Source organism: Eptatretus burgeri, chromosome 2 (genome assembly GCF_056783735.1).
Source record: "Eptatretus burgeri isolate ZD-2024b chromosome 2, Ebu_testis_v1, whole genome shotgun sequence".
In the NCBI taxonomy this organism is placed as follows: domain Eukaryota; kingdom Metazoa; phylum Chordata; class Myxini; order Myxiniformes; family Myxinidae; genus Eptatretus; species Eptatretus burgeri.
The window spans coordinates 138,053,114-138,069,450 of record NC_140962.1 but is presented as its reverse complement, the minus strand read 5'-3'; the positions used below and the strand labels follow the sequence as shown (position 1 = coordinate 138,069,450).

Genomic DNA, 16,337 nt, shown 5'->3' with positions numbered 1-16,337 from the left:
GGTGATGCTCTACCCCCTCATAGATTCCTCGCACATAGGCCTCCTTGTCCACCCTCAGTGCACGTACAGTTTTTCGCCTCAGCTCCCTGAACAGCTCAGCTCTGCCATTTAGCCTGGCCCTGTGACTCTGGTCAATGGTATCCAGTGTCCCTTGAGAGACAAAATTCTTCTTTGCCCTGCGGTGAGCTCCAAGACATCCACCGGCAACATCAAAGACGGTGGTCTTGAAGGCATTCCACAACTCTTCAGGACCCCCAAAGCACCCAGACCCCCAAGTGTCCACTCAGCCTGTTCGCAAACTCCTCAGCTACTCTCTCATCCCTGAGCTTGCCAACATCCAGCCTCGGCTGGGATGGTACCATTCTCCAGGATTTAAGGTGCAGCTTTAGAGTTGCTACAATAAGCCTGTGGTCAGTATTGAGGAACTGAGCACTCCGGTAGACCCTACAGTTCTGGATCATCCTCCAACGACCGTCAATGAGGACATGGTCAATCTCCTTTGCCACACCGCCAGCGTTGGAATACCAAGTCCAGCGATGAGCTTGTGGGCGCTGAAACCATGAACCAGCGACCCTAAGTCCATGATTTCTTGCAAAGTCAAGGAACTTAGTGCTATTCTGGTTCATAGTTCCTGACCCATGGGGATAAACGCACACCTCATAACCGTCCCTATCAGTTCCATTTGATGCATTGAAATCCCCCAAGACTAGAAGTGTATCTCGTCTGGGGCACTGATCAACCACAGACTTGAGCATGGCGTAGAATGCGTCCTTCACGCTGAGATCACTCGCCTCAGTCGGAGCATAAACAGAGACTAGGGAAATGACACCTAAGGAGTGACGAATCCTTAATCTCATAATACGCTCGTTGACCGGTGTTACCTCAATTATCATTAGGGTCAGCTTATTGGACACAGCTCCAGCAACTCCTTGGGTATGGCAACCATCAGAGCGACCAGACCAATAGTATGTGTAACCACCCACCATTATCTCGCCGCAATCCGGTCTCCGAACCTCAGAGAGAACTGCAATACCGATGTTCAAACGCTTGAGCTCAGATGATAACAGAGACAGGTGATCATCCTCTCTTACGGATAGGACATTCCAGGCACCCACCCGAAGGGACCGCCTCAGGATAACCCAAGGAGACCGCCGTCTGGTGGACGACACCTCAGCACCACTCCGACACACTCTCCCGCAATCTAACACAGGGATGTTACCCCGTGGTTTCCCTCCTATCATCAAAGATATCATCCAAGAAGGCATCCGGCATGATGTACTCTGTTGGTTGTGGCAGCCGTTTGGTTTCCTTTGTGTCCAATTGTCATTGTTCTGAATGGTGATCATATGTTCAAGTTCCTCCACCACTCACCTTAAAAATATATATATAATTGATGTGTATGTTTCCAAGTGTTCTGTTCCGATGTTTCTCTCCTTTTGGGAAACAGGATCCTGTTTGTGAGGATCAGCGTCAACACCAAAAGAGTGTTGAAGAAAATTAGCGAGATGCTGCCGACGAGGGAAGCAGGACATTCGAGTCAGCTGTTGGATATTTGGCGCGCTGTTCAGGCCAAGATGAGGTGCAAACTCTTTGTTAATAACTTTTACCTGATTTGATCTCACAAACCTGAAGTTTTGTTTCTAATTTATCCCATTTCCCTGCACACAATCAACTATTATTTTCAGGAGATCATGTGTGATATTGAGTGTTCACAAATCAGTCGATCGAACAGCATTGTTTTAGCCTCTGTCTGGTGTTCACCATTCTCCAAGATGGAAAATTACTTGGTAAATTTTATGTTACAATGTCAAGAAAAAGCCCACAGTATATAATCGTCAGCCAGGGTGTGTGTGTGTGTGTGTGTGTGTGTGTGTGTGTGTGTGTGTGTGTGTGTGTGTGTGTGTGTGTGTGTGTGTGTGTGTGTGTTTGTGTGTGTTTGTGTGTGTTTGTGTGTGTGTGTGTGTGTGTGTGTGTGTGTGTGTGTGTGTGTGTGTGTGTGTGTGTGTGTGTGTGTGTGTGTGTGTGTGTGTGTGGTTTTGGCCTCTCCAGACAAGAAGTCCTTTGATGTACGATGGCAGGACCCTCGTATATAGCATCATACTGTTAATGTAATTGGTCTTTGCTCCTTTGGAGCAACGAGCGAATCTCAGTTATCATTCCAAGAAGGCATCCGGCATGATCTACTTTGTTGGTTGTGGCAGCCGTTTGGTTTCCTTTGTGTCCATTTGTCATTGTTCTGAATGGTGACCATATGTTCAAGCTCCTCCACCACGAACCTTAAAAATAATATATAATTGATGTGTATCTTTCCAAGTGTTCTGTTACTATCTTTCTCTCCTTTTGGGAAACAGGATCCTGTTTGTGAGGATCAGCGTCAACACCAAAAGAGTGTTGAAGAAAATGAGCGAGATGCTGCCGACAAGAGAAGCAGGACATTCAAGTCAGCTGTTGGATATTTGGCGTGCTGTTCAGGCCAAGATGAGGTGCAAACGCTTTATTAACTTTTACCCGATTTGGTCTCACAAACTTGAAATTTTGTTTATAATTTATCCCATTTCCCTCGACACAATCACCTATTGTTTTCAGGAGATCATGTGTGATATTGAATGTTGACAAATCATTGTCGATCGAACAGCATTGTTTTAGCCTCTGTCTGGTGTTCACCATTCTCCAAGATGGAAAATTAATTAATTGGTAAATTTGATACGATGTGAAGAAAAAAACAACAGTATGTAATGGTCAGCCAGGGGGGTGTGTGTGTGTGTGTGTGTGTGTGTGTGTGTGTGTGTGTGTGTGTGTGTGTGTGTGTGTGTGTGTGTGTGTGTGTGTGTGTGTGTGTGTGTGTGTTTCGGCCTCGCCAGACAAGAAGTCCTTTGATGGACGATGGCAGGACCCTCGTATATAGCATCATACTGTTAAATGTAATTGGTCTTTGGTCCTTTGGAGCAACGAGCAAATCTCAGTTGTCATTCCAAGAAGGCATCCGGCATGATGTACTCTGTTGGTTGTGGCAGCCGTTTGGTTTCCTTTGTGTCCAATTGTCATTGTTCTGAATGGTGATCATATGTTCAAGTTCCTCCACCACTCACCTTAAAAATATATAAATAATTGATGTGTATGTTTCCAAGTGTTCTGTTCCTATGTTTCTCTCCTTTTGGGAAACAGGATCCTGTTTGTGAGGATCAGCGTCAACACCAAAAGAGTGTTGAAGAAAATGAGCGAGATGCTGCCGACGAGAGAAGCAGGACATTCGAGTCAGCTGTTGGATATTTGGCGCGCTGTTCAGGCCAAGATGAGGTGCAAACTCTTTGTTAATAACTTTTACCTGATTTGATCTCACAAACCTGAAGTTTTGTTTCTAATTTATCCCATTTCCCTGCACACAATCAACTATTATTTTCAGGAGATCATGTGTGATATTGAATGTTGACAAATCATTGTCAGGTCAGGTCAGTTATGGGAGCATGTGCCAGAACAGCGCGTCGCTGCGTCCACTTTCCGCCAGTACTCCAGGGGCCTCCGTCTGGCCATCCCCAGGCAGATCCCAGGCCCATCCCCATCTCCTTGAGATGATGGTCAACCTGCTTCAACCACGAGGCACGTGGTCGGCCCACTGGCCTCCTCCACTCATGAGACTCCCTCGCTGAGAGAATATGGTGAGCAGGATCAACGTAAGGAAAACGAGCCACATGTCCATACAGCCGCAACTGACGCTCACGGACTATGCAGGTAGCAAATCTCATCCGAGTCTCTCTCAGCAACCGCTCGTTGGGCACAAAATCCGACCAGCGATAGCCAAGGATTCTCCGAAGAGACCTGGTACCAAAGGAATTAAGTCTCCATCTCAGATCCTTGGTCAGAGTCCAAGTCTCGCATCCATAGAGCAAGACTGGAAGTACCAAGGACCTGAAGACTCGGACTTTCGTCCTCCCGCACAGGTACCGGCAGCGCCACACCCCATGATCCAGTGAATCCATGACTCCCCAGGCCCGTCCCAGATGTCTATTGACCTCTGACTCGCAGCCAGCAGAGACATGAATATCACTGCCAAGGTAAGTGAATCTCTCCACGACCTCAACATCTTCACCACAAACAGACACAGACAGGACAGCAGCATCCAAGATGTCACCGAAAGCCTGGATCTTAGTTTTGACCCAAGAAACCCGTAATCCCAGCGGCTCCGACTCCTCATTCAGCACCTCGAGGGCCCCCAAGAGGATATCTAAAGTCTCCGCAAAGATGACTGCATCATCTGCAAAATCAAGGTCCGAGATCTTGACATTCCCAAACGATGCACCGCAGCTTGATCTCTCCGACATCCTCCCTAAAATCCAGTCCATACAAGTGCTGAAAAGTGTGGGGGCCAGTACACACCCCTGACGAACTACAGTATCAACTGGAAATAAGTCAGAGATGGTACCACCACACTTCACAGCACTCTCAGTACCAGAGTAGAGTTCAGACATCAGATCGATCAGTTTTGGTGGCATCCCACGAAGACCAAGAATCCTCCAGAGGGCATCCCGATTCACTGAATTGAACACTTTACAGAGATCAACATAGGCTGCAAGCAGCCCCTGCCGAAACTCTCGTCTGCGTTCGGTGAGGACACGAAGAGCAAGGATACGGTCAATCGTTGACCTCTTTGGTGTAAAGCCTGACTGCTCCGGACGCTGGTGCTCAAGCAGATGGTGGCGAACCCTATCAAAGATTACCGAGCAAAGATCTTGCCCGCCACTGAGAGCAGCGTCACCCCTCGGTAGTTGTTGCAGTCTTGGCGATCACCCTTCCCTTTCTAGAGAGGGACAACAAGGCCCCTCTTCCAGTCAGTTGGGATGATGCCTGTGTTCCAGGCAGAGCACAAAACTGCATGCAACGACACGAGTGCAGCACTTCCACCAGCCTTGAAGTTCAGCATGGATGCCACAGATCCCTGGAGCTTTGCCCTGTTTCAACTGGTTCACCGCAGCCCGTGTTTCCACAAGCGAAGGTGGACCACAGTTGATTTGAGGGTCAGCCACAGGGATTGTAACACCCTTGACGTCCAACTCGACAGCTGGGGGATCAGCCTGGTACAACCGCTCAAAGTAACCGGCCCAGCGGGCCTTCACTTCAGACTCCTCTGTCAAGAGCCTACCACTCTCTGCTCGAACTGCAGTGCTCCGTGGGATGGGGTTGGATGAACGCAATGCGCGAATTCCCCTGTAAGCGGGACGAGAATCACCTGTCTACAGGTGATGCTCTACCCCCTCATAGATTCCTCGCACATAGGCCTCCTTGTCCACCCTCAGTGCACGTACAGTTTTTCGCCTCAGCTCCCTGAACAGCTCAGCTCTGCCATTTAGCCTGGCCCTGTGACTCTGGTCAATGGTATCCAGTGTCCCTTGAGAGACAAAATTCTTCTTTGCCCTGCGGTGAGCTCCAAGACATCCACCGGCAACATCAAAGACGGTGGTCTTGAAGGCATTCCACAACTCTTCAGGACCCCCCAAAGCACCCAGACCCCCCAAGTGTCCACTCAGCCTGTTCGCAAACTCCTCAGCTACTCTCATCCCTGAGCTTGCCAACATCCAGCCTCGGCTGGGATGGTACCATTCTCCAGGATTTAAGGTGCAGCTTTAGAGTTGCTACAATAAGCCTGTGGTCAGTATTGAGGAACTGAGCACTCCGGTAGACCCTACAGTTCTGGATCATCCTCCAACGACCGTCAATGAGGACATGGTCAATCTCCTTTGCCACACCGCCAGCGTTGGAATACCAAGTCCAGCGATGAGCTTGTGGGCGCTGAAACCATGAACCAGCGACCCTAAGTCCATGATTTCTTGCAAAGTCAAGGAACTTAGTGCTATTCTGGTTCATAGTTCCTGACCCATGGGGATAAACATACACCTCATAACCATCCCTATCAGTTCCATTTGATGCATTGAAATCCCCCAAGACTAGAAGTGTATCTCGTCTGGGGCACTGATCAACCACAGACTTGAGCATGGCGTAGAATGCGTCCTTCACGCTGAGATCACTCGCCTCAGTCGGAGCATAAACAGAGACTAGGGAAATGACACCTAAGGAGTGACGAATCCTTAATCTCATAATACGCTCGTTGACCGGTGTTACCTCAATTATCATTAGGGTCAGCTTATTGGACACAGCTCCAGCAACTCCTTGGGTATGGCAACCATCAGAGCGACCAGACCAATAGTATGTGTAACCACCCACCATTATCTCGCCGCAATCCGGTCTCCGAACCTCAGAGAGAACTGCAATACCGATGTTCAAACGCTTGAGCTCAGATGATAACAGAGACAGGTGATCATCCTCTCTTACGGATAGGACATTCCAGGCACCCACCCGAAGGGACCGCCTCAGGATAACCCAAGGAGACCGCCGTCTGGTGGACGACACCTCAGCACCACTCCGACACACTCTCCCGCAATCTAACACAGGGATGTTACCCCGTGGTTTCCCTCCTATCATCAAAGATATCATCCAAGAAGGCATCCGGCATGATGTACTCTGTTGATTGTGGCAGCCGTTTGGTTTCCTTTGTGTCCAATTGTCATTGTTCTGAATGGTGATCATATGTTCAAGTTCCTCCACCACTCACCTTAAAAATATATATATAATTGATGTGTATGTTTCCAAGTGTTCTGTTCCGATGTTTCTCTCCTTTTGGGAAACAGGATCCTGTTTGTGAGGATCAGCGTCAACACCAAAAGAGTGTTGAAGAAAATTAGCGAGATGCTGCCGACGAGGGAAGCAGGACATTCGAGTCAGCTGTTGGATATTTGGCGCGCTGTTCAGGCCAAGATGAGGTGCAAACTCTTTGTTAATAACTTTTACCTGATTTGATCTCACAAACCTGAAGTTTTGTTTCTAATTTATCCCATTTCCCTGCACACAATCAACTATTATTTTCAGGAGATCATGTGTGATATTGAGTGTTCACAAATCAGTCGATCGAACAGCATTGTTTTAGCCTCTGTCTGGTGTTCACCATTCTCCAAGATGGAAAATTACTTGGTAAATTTTATGTTACAATGTCAAGAAAAAGCCCACAGTATATAATGGTCAGCCAGGGTGTGTGTGTGTGTGTGTGTGTGTGTGTGTGTGTGTGTGTGTGTGTGTGTGTGTGTGTGTGTGAGGGTGTGTGTGTTTGTGTGTTTGTCTGTTTGTGTGACTGTGTGTGTGTGTGTGTGTGTGTGTGTGTGTGTGTGTGTGTGTGTGTGTGTGTGTTTGTGTGTTTGTGTGTTTGTGTGTTTGTGTGTTTGTGTGTGTGTGTGTGTGTGTGTGTGTGTGTGTGTGTGTGTGTGTGTGTGTGTGTGTGTGTGTATATGTGTGTATGTGTGTGTGTGTGTGTGGTTTTGGCCTCTCCAGACAAGAAGTCCTTTGATGTACGATGGCAGGACCCTCGTATATAGCATCATACTGTTAATGTAATTGGTCTTTGCTCCTTTGGAGCAACGAGCGAATCTCAGTTATCATTCCAAGAAGGCATCCGGCATGATCTACTTTGTTGGTTGTGGCAGCCGTTTGGTTTCCTTTGTGTCCATTTGTCATTGTGCTGAATGGTGACCATATGTTCAAGCTCCTCCACCACTAACCGTAAAAATAATATATAATTGATGTGTATCTTTCCAAGTGTTCTGTTACTATCTTTCTCTCCTTTTGGGAAACAGGATCCTGTTTGTGAGGATCAGCGTCAACACCAAAAGAGTGTTGAAGAAAATGAGCGAGATGCTGCCGACAAGAGAAGCAGGACATTCAAGTCAGCTGTTGGATATTTGGCGTGCTGTTCAGGCCAAGATGAGGTGCAAACGCTTTATTAACTTTTACCCGATTTGGTCTCACAAACTTGAAATTTTGTTTATAATTTATCCCATTTCCCTCGACACAATCACCTATTGTTTTCAGGAGATCATGTGTGATATTGAATGTTGACAAATCATTGTCGATCGAACAGCATTGTTTTAGCCTCTGTCTGGTGTTCACCATTCTCCAAGATGGAAAATTAATTAATTGGTAAATTTGATACGATGTGAAGAAAAAAACAACAGTATGTAATGGTCAGCCAGGGGTGTGTGTGTGTGTGTGTGTGTGTGTGTGTGTGTGTGTGTGTGTGTGTGTGTGTGTGTGTGTGTGTGTGTGTGTGTGTGTGTGTGTGTGTGTGTGTGTGTGTGTGTTTCGGCCTTGCCAGACAAGAAGTCCTTTGATGTACGATGGCAGGACCCTCGTATATAGCATCATACTGTTAATGTAATTGGTCTTTGCTCCTTTGGAGCAACGAGCGAATCTCAGTTATCATTCCAAGAAGGCAACCGGCATGACCGACTCTGTTGGTTGTGGCAGCCGTTTGGTTTCCTTTATGTCCAATTGTCATTGTTCTGAATGGAGATCATATGTTCAAGCTCCTCCACCACGAACCTTAAAAATAATATATAATTGATGTGTATCTTTCCAAGTGTTCTGTTACTATCTTTCTCTCCTTTTTGGAAACAGGATCCTGTTTGTGAGGATCAGCGTCAACACCAAAAGAGTGTTGAAGAAAATGAGCGAGATGCTGCCGACAAGATAAGCAGGACATTCAAGTCAGCTGTTGGATATTTGGTGTGCTGTTCAGGCCAAGATGAGGTGCAAACGCTTTATTAACTTTTACCCGATTTGGTCTCACAAACTTGAAATTTTGTTTATAATTTATCCCATTTCCCTCGACACAATCACCTATTGTTTTCAGGAGATCATGTGTGATATTGAATGTTGACAAATCATTGTCGATCGAACAGCATTGTTTTAGCCTCTGTCTGGTGTTCACCATTCTCCAAGATGGAAAATTACTTGGTAAATTTTATGTTACAATGTCAAGAAAAAGCCCACAGTATATAATGGTCAGCCAGGGTCTGTGTGTGTGTGTGTGTGTGTGTGTGTGTGTGTGTGTGTGTGTGTGTGTGTGTGTGTGTGTGTGTGTGTGTGTGTGTGTGTGTGTGTGTGTGTGTGTGTGTGTGTGTGGTTTTGGCCTCTCCAGACAAGAAGTCCTTTGATGTACGATGGCAGGACCCTCGTATATGGCGTCATACTGTTAATGTAATTGGTCTTTGCTCCTTTGGAGCAACGAGCGAATCTCAGTTATCATTCCAAGAAGGCATCCGGCATGATCTACTTTGTTGGTTGTGGCAGCCATTTGGTTTCCTTTGTGTCCATTTGTCATTGTTCTGAATGGTGACCATATGTTCAAGCTCCTCCACCACGAACCTTAAAAATAATATATAATTGATGTGTATCTTTCCAAGTGTTCTGTTACTATCTTTCTCTCCTTTTGGGAAACAGGATCCTGTTTGTGAGGATCAGCGTCAACACCAAAAGAGTGTTGAAGAAAATGAGCGAGATGCTGCCGACAAGAGAAGCAGGACATTCAAGTCAGCTGTTGGATATTTGGCGTGCTGTTCAGGCCAAGATGAGGTGCAAACGCTTTATTAACTTTTACCCGATTTGGTCTCACAAACTTGAAATTTTGTTTATAATTTATCCCATTTCCCTCGACACAATCACCTATTGTTTTCAGGAGATCATGTGTGATATTGAATGTTGACAAATCATTGTCGATCGAACAGCATTGTTTTAGCCTCTGTCTGGTGTACAGCATTCTCCAAGATGGACAATGAATTGTTTGGTAAATTTTATGTAACAATGTCAAGAAAAAACCCACAGTATATAATGGTCAGCCAGGGTGTGTGTGTGTGTGTGTGTGTGTGTGTGTGTGTGTGTGTGTGTGTGTGTGTGTGTGTGTGTGTGTGTGTGTGTGTGTGTGTGTTTTGGCATAGCCAGACAAGAAGTCCTTTGATGTACGATGGCAGGACCCTCGTATATGGCGTCATACTGTTAATGTAATTGGTCTTTGGTCCTTTTGAGCAACGAGGGAATCTCAGTTGTCATTCCAAGAAGGCAACCGGCATGATCTACTTTGTTGGTTGTGGCAGCCGTTTGGTTTCCTTTGTGTCCAATTGTCATTGTTCTGAATGGAAATCATATGTTCAAGTTCCTCCACCACTAACCGTAAAAATAATATAAAATCGATGTTTCTCTTTCCAAGTGTTCTGTTCCTATCTTTCTCTCCTTTTGGGAAACAGGATCCTGTTTGTGAGGATCAGCGTCAACACCAAAAGAGTGTTGAAGAAAATGAGCGAGATGCTGCCGACGAGAGAAGCAGGACATTCGAGTCAGCTGTTGGATATTTGGCGCGCTGTTCAGGCCAAGATGAGGTGCAAACACTTTGTTCATAACTTTTACCCGATTTGGTCTCACAAACCTGAAGTTTTGTTTCTAATTTATCCCATTTCCCTGCACACAATCACCTATTGTTTTCAGGAGATCATGTGTGATATTGAATGTTTACAAATCATTGTAGATAGAACAGCATTGTTTCAGCCTCTGTCTGGTGTACAGCATTCTCCAAGATGGACAATGAATTAATTGGTAAATTTGATGTTACAATGTCAAGAAAAAACCCACAGTATGTCATGGTCAGCCGTGTGTGTGTGTGTGTGTGTGTGTGTGTGTGTGTGTGTGTGTGTGTGTGTGTGTGTGTGTGTGTGTGTGTGTGTGTGTGTGTGTGTGTGTGTGTGTGTGTGTGTGTGTGTGTGTGTGTGTGTGTGTGTGTGTGTGTGTGTGTGTTTTCGGGCAAGCCAGACAAGAAGTCCTTTGATGTACGATGGCAGGACCCTCGTCTGTGGTATAATACTATTAATGTAATTGGTCTTTGGTCCTTTGGAGCGACGAGCAAATTTCACTTGTCATTCCTGGAAGGCAACTGGCATGATCTTCTCTGCTGTTCGGGGCAGCCGTTTGGTTTCCTTTGTGTCCAATTGTCATTGTTCTGAATGGTGATCATATGTACAAGCTCCTCCACCACTAACCTTAAAAATAATATAAAATCGATGTGTATCATTCCAAGTGTTCTGTTCCTATCTTTCTCTCCTTTTTGGGAAACAGGATCAAGTTTTTGAAGATCAGCGACAACACCAAAAGAGTGTTGAAGAAAATGAGCGAGATGCTGCCGACAAGAGAAGCAGGACGTTTGAGTCAGCGGTTGGATATTTGTCGCGATGTTCAGGCCAAGATGAGGTGCAAACACTTTGTTAATAACTTTAATTCAACCTGATTTGGCCTCATTAACCTGAAATGGGATTATCACAAGCTATTGGATGCATAATACTTGGTAAAGAGTTGCTGATGTTCTTGATGCTAAACAATTCAAATGACAAGAGTGTGAAGGAGAGGGAGAACCGATGTGAAACATAATTAAATGTTTGGAGTATTGTTGAGTGAGTCATGAATCGAGGTGAGTGTCAAGCTTTCAATAGAAGAAGGGGGACAATGCTGAATATCAAATCTCTCAAAAGGATTCCCAATAGGCCTCAGCATTGCTGGCCAACTGAACAATAGGCGCCATGTTCCCCCCCCCCCCCCAAGGAGCCGTAACCCATTCGCCCTGAGCATGCAGTGGAAGAGAGATTGGAGACGATCCGCTTACTCGTACTTATGTGGTTATCGCTACAGATCTGTACAATTTCCGAGCATGAAACTTGGTGATGTCATGAATGGAGACATTTTCTACCCTTTGAATTCCAGCCAAAGATGATATTTTCAGTACTTTTCCTGTGTTCACCGATTTTTAATTGGATGGCTTTCGGCTCCGACTAAATTCAGAGTACTGTACTACGATCTACGGCCGTAATTCAGCATGTCACATGACCAGCTTCGACAGAGACAGAGAGAGACATCGAGAAATCTGTGTTTCCACTGACAATCAAGTTATGTTTGCTTGGATGTGGAGATCAGAAAATAGGGAACAATATCCTTGTGTTGATTTCCAAACCGACATCATCATTCATAGTACACATTTGCGAGGCATCGTAGATATAATCGGATGAACGGCGTCATGTGATGATGACCAGTTAGATACGGCTAATGAGGCCATGGATGGATTTGCAGCATTCGAGCGCTGACAGTGGTTATCGGACGGTGGTCCGGAATCCTAGCGCTCGACATGAACAGTCAAAGTCAGCAGTCGAAACAGATAATTTGAGTTTTTTCACGACGACACATGATCATGACATGCATGGCCACACTCTTACTGTCGAGTTCGCCTCCACATTTTGAGTCCTGCATTCTCCACTTTTGAATGGCTCGTTGCCTCTGTGTAAAGATGTGTAGCCTCACGGTGTATAACTTTCGGAGCAGTTTATCCTTCATATCATGACAGGATGGAATAGGAACGTCACGAATGAAGTCATCAGCTTGCTCAACTAGCCTCACTAATAAGTTCTTCCCTTTCAGCCAGCCTTTGACCTCTCTAAAGTAGCGCTCTCCAGCGATGAAGAGTTTCATTCCTATGTCCGAGCAATGGGTGAGACCGCCTTCCTTGTATTCCTTGAGTTTAGTCACAGAGCTGTCCAAATGGGGGAGAAACATGGCGCCTTGAAATCACGTGACTGTGATCGACCAATCGCAGCGCTCAATGGAGAGAACAATAGATGGCCAGATTCTTTATATAGGCATTGCACCTTAGGAAGAAAATTATTTGTCTGGTCTCTTTTTTTTTTTATAATCTGTGTTTTGAGATTCGAGGAATAGTGGAACAGAGTACACGGCTGCACCACAGCTTGAGGATAGGAGTTGCAGATCAAAGGTGGTCATGGTCTTATAGCAGATGTATTCAAGCTCAGGTGGAAATGGGTGTTCCCATGAGGTGGTGTTGACCAGCGTATTGGAGGGAAAAGCCCCAAACAGACTCAGGAATGTAGTTGCATGTGTGAGAGAAAATTGATATGAATGAATGGAGTTGAGCTGAGACTTTAAAGGTTTATGAAAATTCCACCTGGAGGCGCAGGAGTTTGGCAAATAAGTGAGAGCACTGAAGGAGCAAGGCAGATAGATCTGCTGAAAAACTGAAAGACCACCAACATTTATTGCGGAGAGGAAAAAGTTTTTCCCGAGACATTCCTCTTGTGCTTTGAGATGCCAATAGCATGGAATGACTTTGACTCAAATTCAAAGGGAAATCATTCAATTGCTTATAAGTTAAAGTTATAACTTCATCTAAAATAGCTTTTGTAAAAAAAAATGTAAATGTGATAAATTTTTGGATTTTTGATGATTTTTTTAATATTTTTGATAGGTGTGTGTGTGTGTGTCTTCCTTCTTTGGACTATGGTGTAGTAATTGGTCTTTATTTTGATTATGAAAGTTCAAGACAATCGCTTGAACCTGCCCTTTGTTTCCTACATTTAACAAACCTTCAAAAACAATACAATAGTGTGATTTTTAGGGACATTGTGTTATAAAAACCTTAAATGATGGTCTCTGCCTTTGCATCACATTGCCATATACCGACAAGCTGTGTGTGTGTGTGTGTGTGTGTGTGTGTGTGTGTGTGTGTGTGTGTGTGTGTGTGTGTGTGTGTGTGTGTGTGTGTGTGTGTGTGTGTGTGTGTGTGTGTGTGTGTGTGTGTGTGTGTGTGTCACTGCCTGCACCTGACACGTCATTGGTGCTGGACCAGCATGAGTGCCAAAGCAGCAGTGCTCAGAGCTTTCACACTCTTCTCATCCTCTCCCAGCATGTCTTCTTACTGTTATATCGTTTACTAAAAATAGTGATATCGACAACCATGTTACATGCACCAAGTGTGAGGCTGTCTCCGATAAAACGAGATTGTACAAGGTTCGTCGCCGCCAATGTTGCATTGCGTCGGCGAACATCAGCTTGTATGCGGTGGCCTTAAGACTTAAAGAAGGAGGGCAAGAGGGGAAGCAATAGCACCAGTCCTCGGATGTTGAAGGGTGGGGGATAGTGGATGAGGGGGGGCAGGGTAGTCATATTCCATAATACTTCTGATGAAGGTCTGGCACACTGTTAGAAGGTGAAGATGACACAGGAAGGACTTATCCCTCAGAATAATTAAGAGGTGGCAGCCAGATTTGTGGGCCAATGTGGAGATATTATCTTCACAAGACTGATCAAATAAATAAATTGGGATCTCAGGAGCAAAATATTTCGATGAAGAATCGACGCCTGATACATCGGCTTACTTCCTACGGTGGTAAGCATCCTTTGATCAATCTTCTGTTGATTCCCTCCACAATTGAAAGTAGACTTTTGTTAAAGCACTCGCCCTGACAGACAGTCGCAGTGCTCCAGTTGGCGGTGTTTCAAGCTCTCTTGTTGTCTCCATCAATTTTATTTTGTTCATCATGGGATTGTTGTTGGTCTGGCCCTCCCATCCTATCAAATGTAATTTCATCACATTACCCCGTCCTTGCCGGGTATAGCTGCCAATTAGAAATACTTTACGTGCCCATACGTGCGTGGCCGTACGTGCAAAAAATAATAATAATAAATAAAAAAAATTCAAAGCGCATGCCAGAAACAACAACCACACAGGCCGTTCCTTCGCTCTCATAAACGACGACTGGATTGGGGCATTGTGTTTATCTATAAATGTGCATAAGAAATCGAGAAATTATTAGAATACAGTAAGTCATCACTATCCGGAAGTCCGTACGTTGTAACCCGTAATCGGGAATGCGGCTGAGGATGTCTTCCCCAACGGCCACGCCTATGCAGCAACGACGCAACGTGTCCTGTCATTGGTAACTAAATGGCGCCCTTTCCCCATCGGCCACGCCGACACAGCAACGTGTCCTGTCATTGGTTTGGTAAATAAATGGCCATAACTTGGGAATCACTTGTCTGATTAATATCAAACCTTGAAAAGGGCCATACTCAAGTCCCCAGCAATATACCTGGCAAGTTTCAATAAGATCGGGCCAGTGGTTATCGAGAAACAGCGGTCACACACACACACACACACACACACACACACAGAGCTGGAATTATATACATATATATATATATATATATATATATATATATATATATATATATATATATATATATATATATATACATACAGTAGACTAGGCGTAAGTCGTCACCATCGGGACCGAGAAAAATGTGACGACTTACGCGTATGCGAACATTCATGATGACTGTGGGGTGAACGATGAAGTCGCACGTGGCCTGGACACGTATGTGTGAGAGCCAGCTATTGTACCAAAAGGAAAACACAATCCTCGGGGCATAGGTGGGGGTTCATTGGTGAGTTGGAAAGTGATCAAGCAAAGATGGAATTCATGAATCAGTTTATCAAAAGTAAAGATAATGAACAACTGTAAGACAACAACTTCAGACATCTGCCAGAAAAGCCCAGTCTCATCGGCATTGTACACGTCCCGAGGCTGATACCTTTCCAAGATGTCTTTCAATTTGCCATCCTTCCAGTCGTGCACCACTGCCGAATCCATGCTGCCTGATTCGCCGCACTTCTTGACCTTGCCGATTCCCCACCTCACTTTGAATCTGTCTATCCAGTGCATCGGCAAGGTCTCGGCATCATCATGCCCGAGGTCCGCAGCGAATTTACGTGCCTTCAGCAGCAACATTTCACCGTCCAACCGAATATTTGGCTGAGCCGACATTTGCCGAAACCAGATGATGAGCGCGTCATCGACATCTTCAAAGGACAGACATTTCACGCGTTTCACACTTACCACCGGCCTCGCGATCTTCTCCACTTGTCCAAACATCGTGCCCTTATTCTTCAAGATATCGTTTAATGTCTGCCGTTTGATGTCCAACTTCTCAGCTCTGGCTGTTTTCTTCATCAGTGGGTTTGCCTCGCAAAACTGGATAATGTCGTATTTTTCTTGGTAGGTTTTAGTTGTAAGCTTACGCTTAGTCACCATTGTCTTGCCTGCAGTGCGATCAACGTGTGTACGCAGTTATAAATAGCCTATCACTGGCGGTGTAAACCAATGTGCGAGCATCACGATTCCATGAAATCGGGATTCTCACGAGGCAGCAGTTCCGTGTGACGAGTTAGGAGTGGTAATTTACTTGAGTTTCCATTACGTGGGAACAGACAACATCTGACGACTTAGACGAAGTGACGACTTAGAGATGACGACTTAGAGGGATGACCCTTTATTCATAGGGACTTAACATGAGATAAATTCGGGACTTTTTGTTGCTGCCGACTTAGGCGAAGTGACGAGTTACACGCTGCCGACTAACTAACACAGTTACATATATTACACGCAGTATATATATATATATATATATATATATATATATATATATATATATATATATATATTTATATATTTATATATATATATATATATATATTTATATATATATATATATATATATTTATATATTTATATATATATTTATATATATATATATATATATATATATATATATATATTTATATATAAGCCTGG

General features: G+C 44.8%; 1 long non-coding RNA gene across 1 annotated transcript in view; it reads left to right on the top strand.

Moving 5' to 3' along the window:
- The first annotated feature begins 10,163 nt into the window (after positions 1–10,163).
- The window catches only part of LOC147033269 (uncharacterized), a 9,484-nt gene continuing 3,310 nt past the window's right edge, over positions 10,164–16,337 (top strand). Inside the window, exons 1-2 of the long non-coding RNA XR_015055511.1 lie at positions 10,164–10,253; positions 10,984–11,115. This is a non-coding gene — a long non-coding RNA (uncharacterized LOC147033269). The remainder of the gene's footprint in view (positions 10,254–10,983; positions 11,116–16,337) is intronic.